This window comes from Drosophila arizonae, chromosome 3 (assembly GCF_054131065.1).
Source record: "Drosophila arizonae isolate 15081-1271.41 chromosome 3, UAZ_ARI_1.0, whole genome shotgun sequence".
NCBI lineage: Eukaryota > Metazoa > Arthropoda > Insecta > Diptera > Drosophilidae > Drosophila > Drosophila arizonae.
In genome coordinates this window covers 11,697,582-11,715,099 of record NC_142923.1, presented here as the reverse complement: position 1 = coordinate 11,715,099, position 17,518 = coordinate 11,697,582, and positions in this window count along the sequence as shown.

Genomic DNA, 17,518 nt, shown 5'->3' with positions numbered 1-17,518 from the left:
GCCACAATTTTACAGTTAGCCTGGCAGCAAACACTCAGCCAGCCAACTAAGGTGCCAATATTGTTGTTAACTGCTGATAGTTGCTGCCGATTGCTGCTGCCGATTGCTGCTGCAGCTACTGTGACTCCTGCTGCTGCTGCTGTTGCTTGGCGGCAAATGCGATTGCCATTCGCTCTTTCAGCTCGTTGCATCGCCCTAGCCAAGCTACAAGCTACAGTTAGTTCGTGTAGCTGCCATTTTTATTGCAATTCGGTTTGTTCAGCAAACGGCAACAAAATGGAAAATGCGAAAAGCGAACAAAAAAGGAGAAACGAAATTCGAAATACGAAATGCGAAATGCATTATTTTTAGTCTCTAATCGACGCGCGTTCATCGCATAAAAATAATACAATAAGCGATAATACTCAAAGGCAGCTGCATTTTTGGCTTGTTTATGCTGTTTGTGTGAGTGTGTTAGCAATAGCTGTATGTGTGTGTGTGGGTGTGCGCAATTTAATTTTAACTGCTTGAATAGTGGAGTGGAATTTAAAGATTAAAGTGCAAGTATTTGCTTCTCCCAAAGTTATATGCACAGTTTAAATGGGATTACTATGAAAGTTAAAATATCTAGATAAATAATTTATAGTAATAAAGGTATGAAAATATAAAAAAAAAAAAATGATTATGTAATAAATTCATTTTTTATTTATTTATTTTTATAGGAGCCCTTAAGTGCCCACGACTGGCGTATGTAATCTATAAAATATTAACTCTTGTATGATACACGAGAAAGTGACATTTCTTCGAGACGATTTGAATCAGAGCAAGGGAATCCACAGTATTAATTTTAAAGTTGACATATATTCAAATGCTAGTATGCACTCTATTAATTGAGACAATGAAATTCATATATAGATACAGCTCAGCAAATCTTGACAAGAAAATAAAATCCTTTATGGCAAAGTTGCCATCAAATAATTAAATAAATTTGTTAGCTGTGACATACATATATCTAAATATACTCGATATATGTATATGACATGTATCTATATATGCATTTTGTATATAGTTCCTGTGCTGTTCTAAAAATGTCACCACATTTTGTACATTTTATTTGGCAACCACTTTAGCTCTGGCTCTAGCTTGAACTTTTCAATATGTCGAATAACCAAATATTGATTTGGCATATGTGTGTCGAGCACAATATACCACTAGTTCATCGTTCAACGTTCACTCCCCCGCAGCCAACTTTTACTCACTTCATTAACAAACCTCATGGCAGACAAATTTTGCAAAAAGCATTCGCAGCAGTTGACCAAAATAGAGCGAGCGAGCGAAATAGAGCGAGAGAGCGAGAGAGAGAGATAGAGAAAAAACGAGACACATTCAGTTTCAGAAATAACCGAAAGCCAAGTCAAAGATTCACTTGACCCTGGGTCCGCCGCTTGATGCTCTAAACCGCACGTAGCTCGTGGCTGCTATTGGCATTTGAGCTGGAACTGAAGCTGGAGCTGGAGCTGGAGCTGGAGCTGGAGCTGTCACAGTCACTGCGGCTCTGACTGGGCGTGTGTGGGAACAAAAGTGCTGCTGGCTATGCTTTTTGTCTTCTCTAGTGCTCCGTCCAGCTCATGCCACGAGCTGTTGCTGTTGCTGTTGCTGCTCGTCGCTGCCATTTGCTGTGTTGTGTTTTGCGGTTTTATTGGTTTGCATTTGCACATTCCATTTGCAAAATGATTGGAATTTATGCTTACAGATTAGATTCCCCAGCCCCTCACTGGCTGACTGGCTAGCCTGCTTGAGTGTCTGCCCCGTGGCAGTTGCCCACTTTCACTGCCATTTGGCTTGGCACTCTCGGCCCTTGCGGCTATCGCTCCCTCTACTCCGATGTAGAGCACGCGTTGTTATGCTGCCGGTTGCTACAGCTATTCCATGCCCCTGGTCACTTTGCTTTGTATGTGTGTGTGTGTGTGTGTGTGCTGATGCTTGGGCTTGTGCTTCTGTGTCTCCTGTTTGACCATTCGTGTCCACCTTTCTTTGCCCTCGGTTGGCTTTTTTGGCATTTCAGCAGCCGGACATTGTGCGCTGTGGCCTACGCTGGCAACGAAATGTTGCATTTTTGATTCGACATTTGGTCAGTTTTTGCGTGCCGCTCAACCGCTTTAAGCTGCCGGGCACTGCCATATGCTGAGCTGCATCGGCATCGGCATCGGAGCTGGCATCGGCTTTGGCCTGGGGAATCACAGTCAGAATCTGTATCGGCCACAGCCTTCCGTCACAGCGATTGCATGAGAGCCTTGGTCACACACAGCCCAAATGAAAGCCTTCGTGTTGCCATGTCAAAGTCGCGCCCTACGCCCAGATGCACAAATTAAATAATGGCAGCTGCCAGCGAGTGGCACAAAAAATACAAACAAAATCAAAAAGAGTGCGGATATCAACTTTATTTCACTCAAAGCCCCCCAAAAGCAATGCCAACACCAATACTAACACCAACTGGGCCACAATGAAACTGTAGCCAATTGCACTGCATTCTAGTGGTTGCCATACACACACACACACACACACACATACACACAGGCAAACACACATGCACATACATATTCACCTACGCTCACGTATGTGCACACATAGCCTATATGATGTTGTGCCTGGCAATTTTTTACGTTTATGCGGGCTCAATCTTGGTGAAATTAACGTAGCGTTTGCATACTATACTAGATTTATTATATGAAGATTTTAATTCACTTAATAAAGATAATTAAGTTTTCTTTAGTATGCAAAAAATATGAATTATATATTCTATATATATATTTTTTTTTTGTCTGAGTCTTTTTAGGTGAAATTAAGTATACGCAGCGCTAGCATTGATATAAAACTATTAAATAGGAATTTAGGTGAATATATCTTGATTATTTACGCTAGCTACAGAAAAATATTTGTAGATAAATTCGAATTCTAGATTTATAATTTTTCATCTTAGGAAATTTGTGATATTAATTTCCAGTTTCATGTTCTAAAATATCTTATTATAGTAATATTTCATTCATTATACATTAATAATTTTACTAACTGAGATATTATATTATAATAAAAATAAATTTAATATTTTATTTATTTTATATAATTTATCATATATGTAATTTGATAAATAAATTAGTTTTATAAATGTACTATGTAAATTATTAATTGTTTTATAATTAATATTATATTTTAAGCTCTACAATTAAATAGAAATTTATGTATACTTTATATGAAATTATAGCTCATTTATATTTATTCTGCTTTCATAATTATAATTTATTCATGATTATTTATGTATAATTTTGCTGTTTCTGTAGATCATAATTACTATTTATTTAATCTTTTCAATAGCATACAAATTGAAAGCTCTTAAATTGGAAAGCCCTATAAATGTGTCAGCCAAAAAGCATTTAAAATTTATTCATTACAATTCCTTATCAAATCCACAAAGTTGGCTTAAAAAGCTGAAAGTCCTTTTCATATAATTTATAAGCTATTTAAGTAATCACAAAGAAATTCGCGCATGAACCGCGCACCAAGAAACAAAAAAAAAGTAAAAAAAAAAGTAGCAGGAGAGAGAGAGAGAAAGTGAGAGAGTTGGGCAATAGCTGGTTTTCTCGCATAAGGTTACATATTTTTTAAGCCAATTTTACAGGCCACTGCCTAACAAGGACATTAATTGGTAGCTGCACCAGCTTCTGCCTCAGCTCCTGCGTCTGCTCCTGCTGCTGCTCACGAAAGCCTGGCTACAGCTCTGCTGGCGACCATGGCTGTGACGCCCCGGCACGCCCAGCTCCAACGTTTCAACGGCCAGTCGCCCATTTCACGCGACACGGCCAAAAGAGTAGTTAACTATATGTGTGTGCGTGCGTGTGTGTGTGTGTGTGTCTGTGTGAGTGCGCGTGTGTGCTCTGTTTTTTATGCATGCTCGCCAATGAATGAGAGTATATTTGTGAGGAATAATTCCTCATATATGTGAATGTATATGAATATTCTTTATGTATCGAGGTATCGACATTACATCCATATATCATATCTATTTGGATATCTTCTCTTTAAGTACGATCCACTAAATATTTTGCCCCTGCAGACAGAGATGGCCTCAAGCTCGATTTCCTATAGAGCCCAAGTGTTAATGTGAACATATTTTTGTATTATAACTGTTAGAGTGACCATATATTCAAAAAAATTGGAAATTATGAAAAGTTCGTCTCTCCCATTCAAAGTATTCAAAGTTGGGCGGGCAGCATGCAGTCCTCTACGCCCGTTTGTAGTCTCTACACTTGTATTTTTTTGCCATTTGGCTTCTTTTTCATGGTTTTTATTCACTTCAATATTTACTTAACCCTTTTTTTTGTGTGCGCCGTCGCTGTGAGTTTTAGTAGCAGAAGTTGCCGTTGGCCAAAGGAAGCAGCAACATCCACAGCAGCAGCAGCAACAACAATTTTAGTTGTTGTTTTTGCTCTTATGATTAAACATGCCTTTCGCTTTTGTTTAAGCCCTGGCCAACCTGGCTTAAATATTGTATGAATGTGTATTGTGGGGGACGGTGGCGAGCAGAGGCACTTTGTACCTGCGGCCTGTTAATTAGTTGGGGCTGCTGACTTTTGACGCTCGGTCGACATATTTCGTTTTAGGGTTCAAGTGTTTCGTTTTAGCCAACTACAAACTGGAGTCTGAGCTGAGTGCTCGACGGCGGCGGCGCCGGCTGCTGTTGTTGCCACTGCTGCTGCTGCTGTTGCTGGCATGTAAAAGTGCGATTATAGTCGCATAATTATCACGCTGACATGCCTGTACACACTAACACACACACATACTCGCACACTTTATAAAAGAGGCAACGAGACGTAGGTGGAGCTGGCTTTGGTTTGGTTAGAGAAAATGCCAAAATGTAATTACCCAGCAAACAAACCGCAATTTCTCGACACACACACACATACACACACGGGCCCAATCTGGAAGTGAAAGTGGACACGCAACAAGCTAAACTGGGAACGTAGCCAAATGCCTGCCACCTGGCCATCTGGCTCACCTGGTTCACCTGCTTCAGCTGCCCCTGTTTGTGTCAATGCACAGGGTTTGCGTGTTTGACATGCGGCTTGGCTTGGTTAAAGTTTCGGAGGGGGGAGCCGACAGGAGTCGGCTTTTGGTTTGGGTCGGGGTCTGGGGTCTGGGTCCCGGGTTTGGCCATTTCGAAGGCGATATCGTTAATGTAAGCCAACATTCGCCGCACTGCTGGCAATTGTCACCCCGACCCACTCCAAGTCCGGCTTTAGTTTTGAGGCTGTAAACTTCGTAATGTATTTGGCAATTGGCAGTCGTTTGGCGCCTCGGCAGGTGGTAACTGGCAGGTCCTTTAGACAACACAACACAACACAGCACACAAACAACAACAACAGCAACAACAACAACAACAGCAAACCAATGCAATTTTCTCGCTCACGCCTGCTAAGCGTTTATTGGGATTTTAAACATCAACATGGCTAACAACATAATTCCAGCAACAACCAAAAGCAAACAACAACAAACAACAGACACCAGCAGCTGTCGCTATTGCTGCTGCTGCTGCTGCTGCTGCTGCTGCTGCTGCTACGGCTCCTGCTGCTGTTGACCAACAGTGACAACAGCAGCTGCAGCCAAGGAGCAAACGACACCAGCTTCATGCTAATTCGGGCGTAATAATTATGTGATGCGGCTTGCCGTGCATATAGAATGGGTTCATAATGAATGGAAGCCCCACATTATAATCAGGCCCCCTCTGGCTAGACAGCTCTGTCGTCGCGTATGTTTCTCTTTCTCTCAGTGTGTGTGTGTGTGTGTGTGTGTGTGTGTGTGTATTATATGCTGCTGTTTGCGGTTGCCAAATGGTGATTATCGTTTATTGCCAGCACTAAATACACTAAGTACATCTATATAAAATTCAAATTTATTGGATTGTTTTATCAGTTAGATGCTTAGGAGTGGCCTATGCCTGACGGTTTGTGGCAGACAAGTGAGAGTACGACATACATACATATTTCAATATATATTACATATTATTTAATAAAAATAATTTACATATATTATTATATGCTAATGTATAGAAAGTATAAATTATGCATATTTAAAGTTGATTTAAGCCAGCAAACTATATATGTATTAAATGTAATAAATAAAAATTTACCAAATATATATATTCTTTAAATCATTTTTGTTTTGACAAAATTTAAAAATAAAGTTTTTTTTTATTTTATTATATATATTTGTATTTATATTTTTTATATTTTTATTTGATATAATTTTGTTTTTTATTTTTTAATTTTATATACAATTTATTTAAGGAGTTTTCTGCTACCATTACTGGCTGCTTAATTTAGTTTTCCATATAAGGAAAACAAAATATTTATGATGATTTGTACATACATTTAGTGCAGCTTATATATTATTATAATTTGTATAATTCTGATTATTGTTATTCTTATAAATATAAGTAATATTGTTATTACGAATATTATTATTTGTATTACTATTATTATTTTTATTATTAAAATTGTCTTCAAGGCATTACCTTTAATTGAACATATTGCAGCACTATTTAATAAATTTTGTTGTGTATTCAAACTATTCACTGTATATATTTTGAATATGTTAGAAATATTTTGAATAAATTTGGAAATACATTTCGGTATTTGAGCACACATTGAAGACAATTTAAACATCTGGCTTTGCGCTCAATGCCTATTATTTCTAGGGTATTAACAGCTGCTGTTTTTGTGCCTCGTCCATATTCCGATCCAGCTGCTTGTTATGCGAAATTTTTGCGCCTGTCGCGCAGCATTCGCTGCAGTTATTTTCGTGCTGGCCCGTTGGCTTTTATTGGCTGCATGTAGCAACTGACGCCTGCCTCTACCTCTCTCCCCTCTCTCTCTCTCTCTGTCTCGCTGTCTCTCTTGTCCTGCTCGCTTGGCAATTTTGCAGGCGCGGCTGTCACGGCTGCTATTTATGTAGTCGCCGTCACCGTGACTGAGTCGAGAGTCCATAACCGGCGCCAGGATCTGGCCCGAAGCGATGTCATTACCAGTCGCATTGGCGGCCCATTGCACGGCCTATGCCCGCCCGGACTCTGACCGGACTGTGCCCGGCTTCTGCCCGGCCTGTGAGCTGGCCGCGTAGTCAACGACAGCTTTTGGCTTCATTTCGATTGTTAACAATTTTGCGGTGCATGGCCGTTGTCCTTTATGATGTGTGGCTGTAAAAAGGATGGAGCGGGGGGTGCAAGGGCTATCACGATGGTCTTGCTGATGCTTCTCAGTGTGTGCCTGTGTGTGTCTGTGTGTGTGTTGCGTGTGCTATCATTAAGTGTCGAAAATTTCATCAAACACTTCAAAGCAGCGGTGCTACCACGTGCTGCTGCCCCCAGCCACGCCCCGTTTCAGTTTATGATTCTATTATTTTCACAGCAAATAAAAGAGAAACTGCGTATCATGGCCAAGTGCTAAATGGGCGCCAGGGAAAATTGCAAAAATTTTCCTTCTTGTTTTTGTTTTGCTTTCGTTTATTTTATTTATTTTTTTTTGCAAGAGCAGCCAAATTTAAAGGTGGTTGGGGTGAGGTGGGCGTGGCAGCTGAGCACGTAAAAAGCGTTGAGCCGGAACGTTGTGGGCAACAGCTGCAGGGAACTGCGTATGTGTGTGTGTGTGTGTATTGGTGTGTGTGTGTGGGTGCTTATATGTTGTTGGTGTGCGTAAGGCCAAGGAAAACGAATTTTCAAGCGCACGGAAACTTTGCGCCATGAATCAAAGTTTAGTGTAGCATACTTTTTAGGTGCGATTTATATATTTCAAAATAAAATAAATGAAGGGCGTTCTCGTTTGGTACTTTTGCTGCTGCTGCTGCTGCTGTTGGAGCTGTTGCTGGAGCTGGAGCTGCTTCCAGCCAGCAAGCCCAAAAGACAAAGCAGCTATGTGGTGATTGGGTTGGGCCAAATTGCTACATTAGAGCAGGAGCTGGAGCTGAAGCTGGAGCTGGAGCTGTGGGAGGTGGGAGGTGGACGGCAGGGCGAGTGGGGAGGGAACATGCCTGTTTGATTTAACTTTGGGTCTTTGGTGCAAATTCAAATTCTCTGTTTTATTTCAGCGCGCGCAAGGAAATGCAAAAATTTACACTTGGTTAGCTGATTGATGAATGCATAAATGAAGCGTACACATGCGTTTTAAACGGAGGGAGGACGCGAGAGAGAGTGAGAGAGAGGAGGAAGAGGGTTAGAGACTGCGAGATACAGTGCGGGCTTCGATATTGGATTGGTGACTGCAAGTTGAGCAATTTGGCAAAATGCCGAAGCAGCCATAAGCAGGTAGCCAAGAGCTCATATGTGATTTTCGCAGCAGCCAGAGCCAGAGCAGTTGGGGCTACCTTCGTGCCGATAACGTCACAATCCATTGGGTTTCTTATTGTTATGCAGGAAATATGCAAATGTGATTTTTAACTTGGTTTCGTTTTGGGTTTGCCATTTGGGGTTTTTCTGTTATTTAACGCCCGCTTTGGCCGATTTAACAAATTAACATTATTTATTTGACAATGATTTGGGGAGCGACTAACGCGTCGTATGAGTAATGCGAGAGTTTTGCCCTTTTTACCAGCAGCTCTAAGGGCGGCGAGCTTAATTAGATGAAGAGGGAAAAACGGGCAGGGCGAAGACTGGGTCGGAGTCTTATGATTTGCTAACACAATTTGGTTAGCCAGCCATGAACATAAAGTCAAATTTATTGCGACTGAGATTTCCAGTTGAATATGCGCCAGAAAAATGGCCAACAATAATAACGGCAACAGCAACAGCAACAGCAACAATAACAGCAACAACATCTACATTGAATTGCTGCATATTCTGCACGGGTTATGTCCTGCCGGAGCAGACAACGAAATATGCCAAAAATGAGGCGAAATTACTTTTAATATGCGAGAAGGGCCCCAAGGCCAACGGCCCGCCCCGTCACTGGCGCTCACAGATAAATGCGATCTATGGCCGAGCGCTGGCAGGGAGTAAACATCTATGGGGACGAGCGAGCCATGGCAAGCTGGGCCACATGCGTGCTCTTTACTTGGTTAGGCACCAGACGACAACATAATTTCGTAATTAATTTGCCAAAACACGAATGTAATTTAATAAAATTGCGCATACGCCGCGTAACTTGGCATGGCCGGGCAGCTCAACCAACTGGCTGGCTGGTTGGCTGACTGGTTCCATGGCGCAGCTCACAGCGTCTTCATTTCCTAAGAAAACATTTAAGTAATTTATGCAGGGCCTGAGACAATTTGCGGTGCTGCCGACGTTGTTCGACGACTCACTACATCTCCTCTTTCGCTTTCGTCTTTCGCTTTGCCTCCCTCACTCTTCTCTCCCTCTCCGTCGGTATGAAGGCGACGATTATTTATGGTCTATTTTTAAGCATGCCACTAATTATGCTGGCATTTGAGCCAGCGTCCCTGACAACGCTTCCAATTACTTGACGGAAATAAATCAGAGGCGCCAAATGGCGTTGCCCACAAATCCATTGCCCAAATCAGTTCGTGAAACCTGACCACCAATCGTTGCTGCCACAATATCGATTTCCCTCAAGGCTTACCAACAAAAAGAAAAAGAAAAGACAAAAAAAAAAAAAAAAAGCAAGAACTATTTTTGAATAATGCCCTGCAGGGGAAATTATTATATTGAGCCGAGTGGCCTTTAAGTGTGATTGAACTTTCCAAATGATTTGAATACAAATTATGTTCGATTAACTTTAAGTTCTATTTCTGTGTGGGCGTGGCTTAGGGAAACTTGTTCTTAAAGGATATCTGTCACTTCCAGAGTGATTAAATTTTATTAATTGCCATGACAAAGTCCATTGGGAGAGCTAGGAGCAAAACATTCGAATGAACTATTGAACCTGTCCCGTGATTGCTGTTCAATTTGGTGTTCTTACTCATGAGCTGATTTACTGTAATCGTAGCTTAATAATGAGCGTGACATAAGCTCACATAGGCGACATATTTCCCCAATGATCTATTTCCGTGCCTAGTGAACAATTTGTTGCTGTTATCAATGAACTAGTTCCTTTGAGGAAACTTTTAAAATGATTTACAAAACGTTATCTGTGCTTAGTGAACCAGTCAAGAACTAGTCTCAAGAACTAATTCATCATAGTCTGTACTCAGTGATTAGCACAGCAAAAGCGCAAAGTAAAAGGCAATTTGGTAAGTTTTTATATAAGAGAAAAGTTCGGCTCATTTTTGCACAGCTTATAAAAAATTACATATGGATAGTTTACCAAATGAACTAGTGAATTAAATGAACTACTCATAAACGAACTTCTAGTTCTACCTAGTTAAATCTCGTTCGATTAACAGCTCTACTACATGATTGCAGTTTAAGCTCAGACAAAGGCCAAAGTAGCTATAACTTTTTGAATAGTCATCGTGGATACTTATCTAAAACTTATCTATATACTCAAAGTTTTCATTTAGATATGTATATATGTATATTTGTATGCTTTGCTGCTTTCTTCTCTTCTAAACTGCTTTTATCATTTCAATCCATTCGCTCTTATCATCGCGCTGGAATTTTCGAAAAACAAACTTTACGCTAAGCCCCAATAGCTGCCACGCCCTGTTGGCATTACGCTGTCCGCTGTCCGCTGTCCGCTGCCCGCTGGCGGTTAAATCAATTGCCGCAATTTGATAATATTTCAGCTGGGAATTATTATGACTGGGTCGCAATCCCAACTGGGCACCCCTATTCTCCGTTGGCCATCATCCCCCTCCCTGGCCCGCTGGCCGTTTTGTTGACATTTCCGTTGCCGCTTCCGCAAAAAGTTTGTTTTTGCTGGCTATCCTCCATCATTCCTCAATCAGCGCCAGCAGCAACAAATGCCGCCCCTTTGCCCTATTCGCATCTATGGCCACTTCACGGCCCATATGGCGCTTGGTGCTTGGCGCTTCTCCTTGTGTCCTTGGCAGCCACGTAGAAAGGATTTGGGGCAACGCATTTCGCATGCCTAAATGCCAAAAGACGTCGCATAAACATGCCCAGCCACGCCCCCCGCTGCGCCCAATAGCGTCTTTGAATTACATTCCAGCTACACAACTTTATATATATATATATATATATATATATATATATATATATATATATATATATATATATATATACTTATATATATGTATATATAAAAACCGCGCAGGACAGCAAAAAAAAAAAAAAAATTATTTTTTTTTTTTTGGTTGTTTGCCGCTTTGCCGGTTTTCTCTGCGGTTTTCTTTTTCGCTTCGGGTTGTGTGCGCATTTGGCGGTTTTTATGAAAAATTACCATGTTTTCTTCGCACTCATTCGCAGCCCCTCCTCCCCCACCAGCAGCCTCGTGCCTTCACTCGGCATGGCATTTCTTCTGCCTTTTTTGCTTGCTTTTGCTGCCTGGCAATTTCGGCATTTGACTTTTTTACGTCAAGCACTTGAGACGAGCTGGGGGCGGGGCAGCCAGGCTGTGGGTGGGGTGGGCTGTAAGGGGGTGTCTGTGTAGGCTTGGCTGGCAGTCAAGCAGTGCGCCACACACTGCCTCTAATGATGCCACTTATGTCGTGACGAAATTATTTATATATATATGTGGAAATATGTGTGTATATATGGGACATACATATATGAATACCTTGGAAGTTAGGAGAGTGAAGTATGATATTTCTATGAGCATATGAAACAGTATCTTAGTAGTATCTTAATGTAGAGTCAGCTATGTTAAAAATCTTGGATAATACAAATGCGGGGTATCTCCTAGTCGCGCATGCTATCTTGATTTTTCTATGCGCTGTTGGTCTATTTTTTTTTTTTTTTGTCGACTGCCACGCCTGCTCGCTGCTCTCTTATAATTGGGCACATTTTCACATTTCTTTCCTCTCCCCCTCTCATTCACTCACTCTCTCTCTCTTTTTCTCGATTGCGTGCAGAAATTGGCAACTGCTAATTGGCAGCACATAATTTACGTGCTTATGTCAATTTTCATTTCCTCTTTTCAGTATTTTCTTCTTTTTTTTTCAGTTTTTTTTTTTTTTTTTTTTTTTTTTTTTTTTTTTTTTTTTTTTTTTTTTGAGTCTGCAGCCAGCAGCTCGAACTCTAAACGTAACGCAGCTCGAAGCTGTGAGCTGCCATGTGTGATGCAGTAAATGCAATTACGTGTATGGAGACTGCAGGGCCACTCGATTGGCCAGCGGGCACTTACAGATTTGATTAACTGCTTCCGTGCGTCATCGAGTTAAGGGGGAGGCGGAGATAGAGGCGCAGTCGGTGGTTTTTGCCAGCTAGAGGTGTACCAAGGGCCAAGCAGCGCCAAGGCAAAAGGCATATGGCGTCGCGCCCTGGGCGGGTGTCAAACTGCAGCAACTACTCAATAAAACTCATTAGTGGCGTTTTGTCCACAGTATGGGTGCAAGTGCGGCTACGGGTCCGTATCCTGGCCATGGCTGCTGCTGCTGCTGCTGGTGCTCCTGCTGCTGCTGCTGCTGCTGGTGCTCTCTATGGCCTGGCTGGCTGGCAATTATCACCGGCATGGTCCCCATTGACTTTGGCAATTGATTGCAGCCGTTGTCGCCGCGGGTCGAGTGCTGCCAGCGACAGCATCAAAAGTGCCGATAAAAATTTATAGCAAACTGATTTGAAAGTCAATTATCCTGTGCCAAGACCAAGCGGCAGCAGCTAGTCACCCAAGAGCCAGCCAAGAGCCAGCCAAGAGCCAACAGCCAACTATTTGGCGCAGACAACGCTCAACGGCGTACAAATGGGTTTTCCATGCAAACCAGGCCAGGCCAAGCCGGGGCAACTCCTACCTTTTTTATGTTTTAGGTATTTACGTTTAGTTTTTGCCCGAGTCTGAAGTAACACGAGTTGCTGCCACGCCAAAACTCTAGTCGGCTGCCTACGGCATGCTGGCAGGACTTCTCCTCCTGCTCCTGCGCCTGTTCCGCTTCCTCTTCAGCAGTTAATGAAGACAGTTCTTCATTTGGCGATCGTTGGCTGCAGTCATTACAGGTGAATGCCGCTCACCTGGCTTCTCTGCTATTTAGTGCGTCTCACCCACTCTACGGCAGTCTTAATGCTTATGTAGTTGTATTTTCCGTTTTTTTTTTTTTTTTTTTAGGAGTCTGGCCATGTCGATTGCTGTTATCTAGCAGCATCTCTAATGCCTCTGCATTTGTGTGCAGTTAATGAGTTTAATGGCGGACATCAAATTTGAATTGCTAATGCAGCGCAGCTCATGAAAACGGAAATGGAAATACGATTGGCAAAAGCAATAGACATACGAGCCAGTTGAACATTGGCTGCCAGACTTCTACTACTCTTACTACTACTGCTACTACCTTTTCGAGTACTTATGGCTTTTGTCATGTTACGTTGTTGTTGCTGTTGTTGTTGTTGTTGTTTTTTTGCGCCCATTTAAAGAGGAAATTAACAGCACATGAAAATGCTGCACACTAATTGCTGCTGAAGTGCAGCAGTGTGGGAGGGGCACGTATTTAAGAGCTTCAGTCTGGGTGAGTGTGTGTCTATCAGAGCTTTAATGCTAACAGGAAACAATGGAATGGAAATTTAATGCACATCAAGAAATAAATGCACTTCGAAAAGTATAGCTCGATGTTGGCCTGAGTGTTATGCATTTTTATGATTAGGGGATTCTAATCTAAATTCCTTGAAAATGTTATGCAGTTCTCTTAACTAAGATGCATCATTGAGCAGATTGAGTTAAACAATGAGAAGTCATTATCTTGGAAATTTTATTTTATTTGTACTTTATTTATTTATTTACTTTGTTTATTAACTTATTTATTTATATAGTTATTTACTTATTTAGCTATTTATTTATTTATTGACTTATTAATATATATTAATAAATGAATTAATTATTTTATTTATTTATCTAATTTTATTATTATTATTTTATTATCTTTGCAGTAGAAAATTGTTTAACATTTTTTTGGCTTAAAAATATTAATGTACACGAATCTTATTTTTCATGGTACTTCTGTACCGATTGTTAAATTAAATTAATAACAAATTATTTTTTTATTTTTTATTTTTATTATTATTATTTTTTTTTTTAAATATATAAAACACAGTAAATATTGTACAAACTCAACATAAAATATGAAGGTTGAGAATGTATATTGGAGTCTTGGCTCTCTGCGTTCGTCGGGAGATAATCATTTGCTTAGGCGTAACATATTTAAGCAGCTTTTATTTTTAACTGATTTTTGCAGGCTTCGCTTAATAATGCAAGTGCTAGATTTCTGTCTCACTTGCACTAATTATGATGGCACAGCACAGAGGGCTTTGTCTGGCTCCTAGAAGTGAAAGCGTGGCCCAAAATTCTACAGAAAAACGAAACGAAAAACTTATACTCATATACATATACACTTACATATATATTTAAGCTAATTAATTATAATTTTAGCATTTTTAAATGCCTTTTTGTGATAGGCTCTATTTTAATTGTACTTTAATTAATTACGAATTGAACTGGTAACTCTGCAAATCGTATTGGCTTATCACATTATGTTCTTATAATGATAAATAAATATTTACTAAGAAATCAGACCAAAATGCTAAGCGTAATGACGATGAACTGGCATTTTTCTCATAAGCCAACTAAAGCCCTCCAAAATATATTCGGTCACATAAATAGAAATAATTTAGCTATAAATAGCAACCTAAAAGCATTTGTACTTTTAATTATAATCCGAAGTTCAATGATTGTGACCGAAAATTCAATTGGAATTAAGGCTTCGACTTATTTAAAAGCAAAAAGTTAGCATTAAATAACTTTTCAAAGGACGAAAAACATGTATCAATAAATATATACATATGTCGGAGAATGACTGTAGATATCGATTGGTAATATCGATAGCTATATGCTGTGAGTGGCAATCAGGATTACTAAACTGTCCGATTGCTGAGTGTAGTCCGTGTCACGTAGTGTTATGAGGTGGCAACATATAGTATGGCCAGATTGTTAAGAGATGTCTCGGGGAGATGACTTGTATTTTGAAGATATGAACACACGTACACGGAATTCACGTAGCTCCAGCGTTAATAAGAAATAGTTCACTACGAACATGATAACGAAGACCCGACATCAGAAGTGGGATCGGCACCACCTCCTACGTTCTCGGAGGAGCAGTGGCGTACGAATTTTGGACCTACAAAACCGAAATTTGATGGAATTTCTCAAGGCTTCCAATACGTGAAGTGAGCAGCAGAAACGTGACGTCATTCTACGAAAATTTAACGCTGACGTGGCAGACGTTGATGCTGAAAATTGATGTCCGACTGTAGCTGAAATGTGTGTGGTAGATGAATCGAAGATAAGTATACTGATCCGAGGTGAGAGCTTTCCAATTATCTTTGATTCTGGTGTTTTAGATAGCTTTGCACAAAAGGCTATATGAAACAAGTGAGAGTGCTCGGTCGAGACTGCTCGACTGGTTGATGTCCTTGGGCTGTTGTTCTGGTTATTCTGCGCATTTTTGTGTACACATACGGTGGCGCATGCACCCGCTCTGCTGGCTGCGCTGCGTTGAGACCGGTGTTGTGGGAGTTTGTTTGTTGGATGGTTTCTCTTGTGGTGGGACTGTCTTTGTGGGACTTTCGGAGCGTGATCGTGGTGCTCAGATGTGTGTGTTCCGAGGTACGGATCTCTAGTACATTTTGTTGGTTTCAAAGTATGATGAAATATGTAAGGAAATGTGTATGGCATAGTATAACATGCAAATTTTCTAAGCCTTCGTCCGGAAAATACAAATGGAATGTATCACATTCCTAAAATTGAAATACCTTGGCATTATACATTAGGAGCAAGTTGAGTGGCAAAGGTGAGGTGAAGGAATAAGTCACTGTTCATCACACGTTGCGTTGAAGAAAAATCTGCTATAGCACTTTTTGGAGGACCCAATCGTACTATTGCAGATCAGGGCAGAAGCTTTGCAAGTAATGGCTTTAAAGATTTTTGCTCAAGTAATCAAATAGATTTTCATTTGGTAGCGACCGGTGCCAGTCAAGCTAATGGACAAGTTGAGCGCATCATGAGTGTACTAAAGAACATGCTTACAGCAGTGGAAACTAGTCAGCGTTCCTAGCAAGACGCTTTAGGAGAGATACAATTAGCTATAAATGGCACAAACAGTCGTGTCACTAAGTATAGCCCGTTAGAATTTTTGATTGGAAAGGTATCTCGACCGCTTGGTCTCTTGCCTATTGGCGATGAGGAGCATCGCGTAGATTTAGAGCCAGTCAGGGTACAAGCTAAAAATAATATGAGACGCAATGCTCAATATGATAAAACTAAATATGATAAAGATAAAGCTAAAATCGTAAAGTTTAAGATAGGAGATCATGTCCTACTTAAGGCCCAAGAAAAAAATAACTAAACTAAAACTAACTTGGACCCCAAGTACAAAGGTCCGTTTTTGATTGTTGATGTATTAGATGGAGACAGATATACACTTAAGTCACTAAGATGCAATAGGACTTATAAGTATTCGCATGATAGTTTGTTAGCCATGCCAACACAACAAGATCCTGCAGAATTAGACGATAATGAAAGCATCGAAAGAGATGTTATGAAAGTTGTTGCTGAGGCATCAGAGATGAGACTGCCATAAAAATGTGTTGCTGAGGCATCAGAGATGAGACTGCCATAGATATGTGTTGCTGAGGCATCAGAGATGAGACTGCCATAAAAATGTGTTGCTGAGGCATCAGAGATGAGACTGCCATAGATATGTGTTGCTGAGGCATCAGAGATGCGACTGCCAAAAAATTGTGTTGCTGTGGCATCAGAGAGGTGAATGCCAAAAAGTTGGATCTCTAGACTGTTGTGATATGTTGTGTTGGATGGCATGGGACCTGAATGTCTTCAGTAGTAGAATATTGTGAAATAAATTTGTTCTGAGTTAAGATATTTGAAAAGAAAATAACACGAGGACGTGTTGTTGTCAGTATGGCCGTGTCGGAGAATTATTTGAATGTTGATATCGATTGGTAATATCGATAGTTATATGCTGTGAGTGACAATCATGGTTACTGAGTGTAATATTGAAGGGAAAATAACACGAGGACGTGTTGTTGTCAGTATGGCCGTGTCGGAGAATGACTGTAGATATCGATTGGTAATATCGATAGCTATATGCTGTGAGTGGCAATCAGGATTACTAAACTGTCCGATTGCTGAGTGTAGTCCGTGTCACGTAGTGTTATGAGGTGGCAACATATAGTATGGCCAGATTGTTAAGAGATGTCTCGGGGAGATGACTTGTATTTTGAAGATATGAACACACGTACACGGAATTCACGTAGCTCCAGCGTTAATAAGAAATAGTTAACTACGAACATGATAACGAAGACCCGACACATACATATACGATTTGCTAAAATTTACTGTATATAAATTGAATACTAATATATAATATATATAATATATTTTTAAATAAGTATCGCTGGATTCTGGTCTGTAATTTTCTT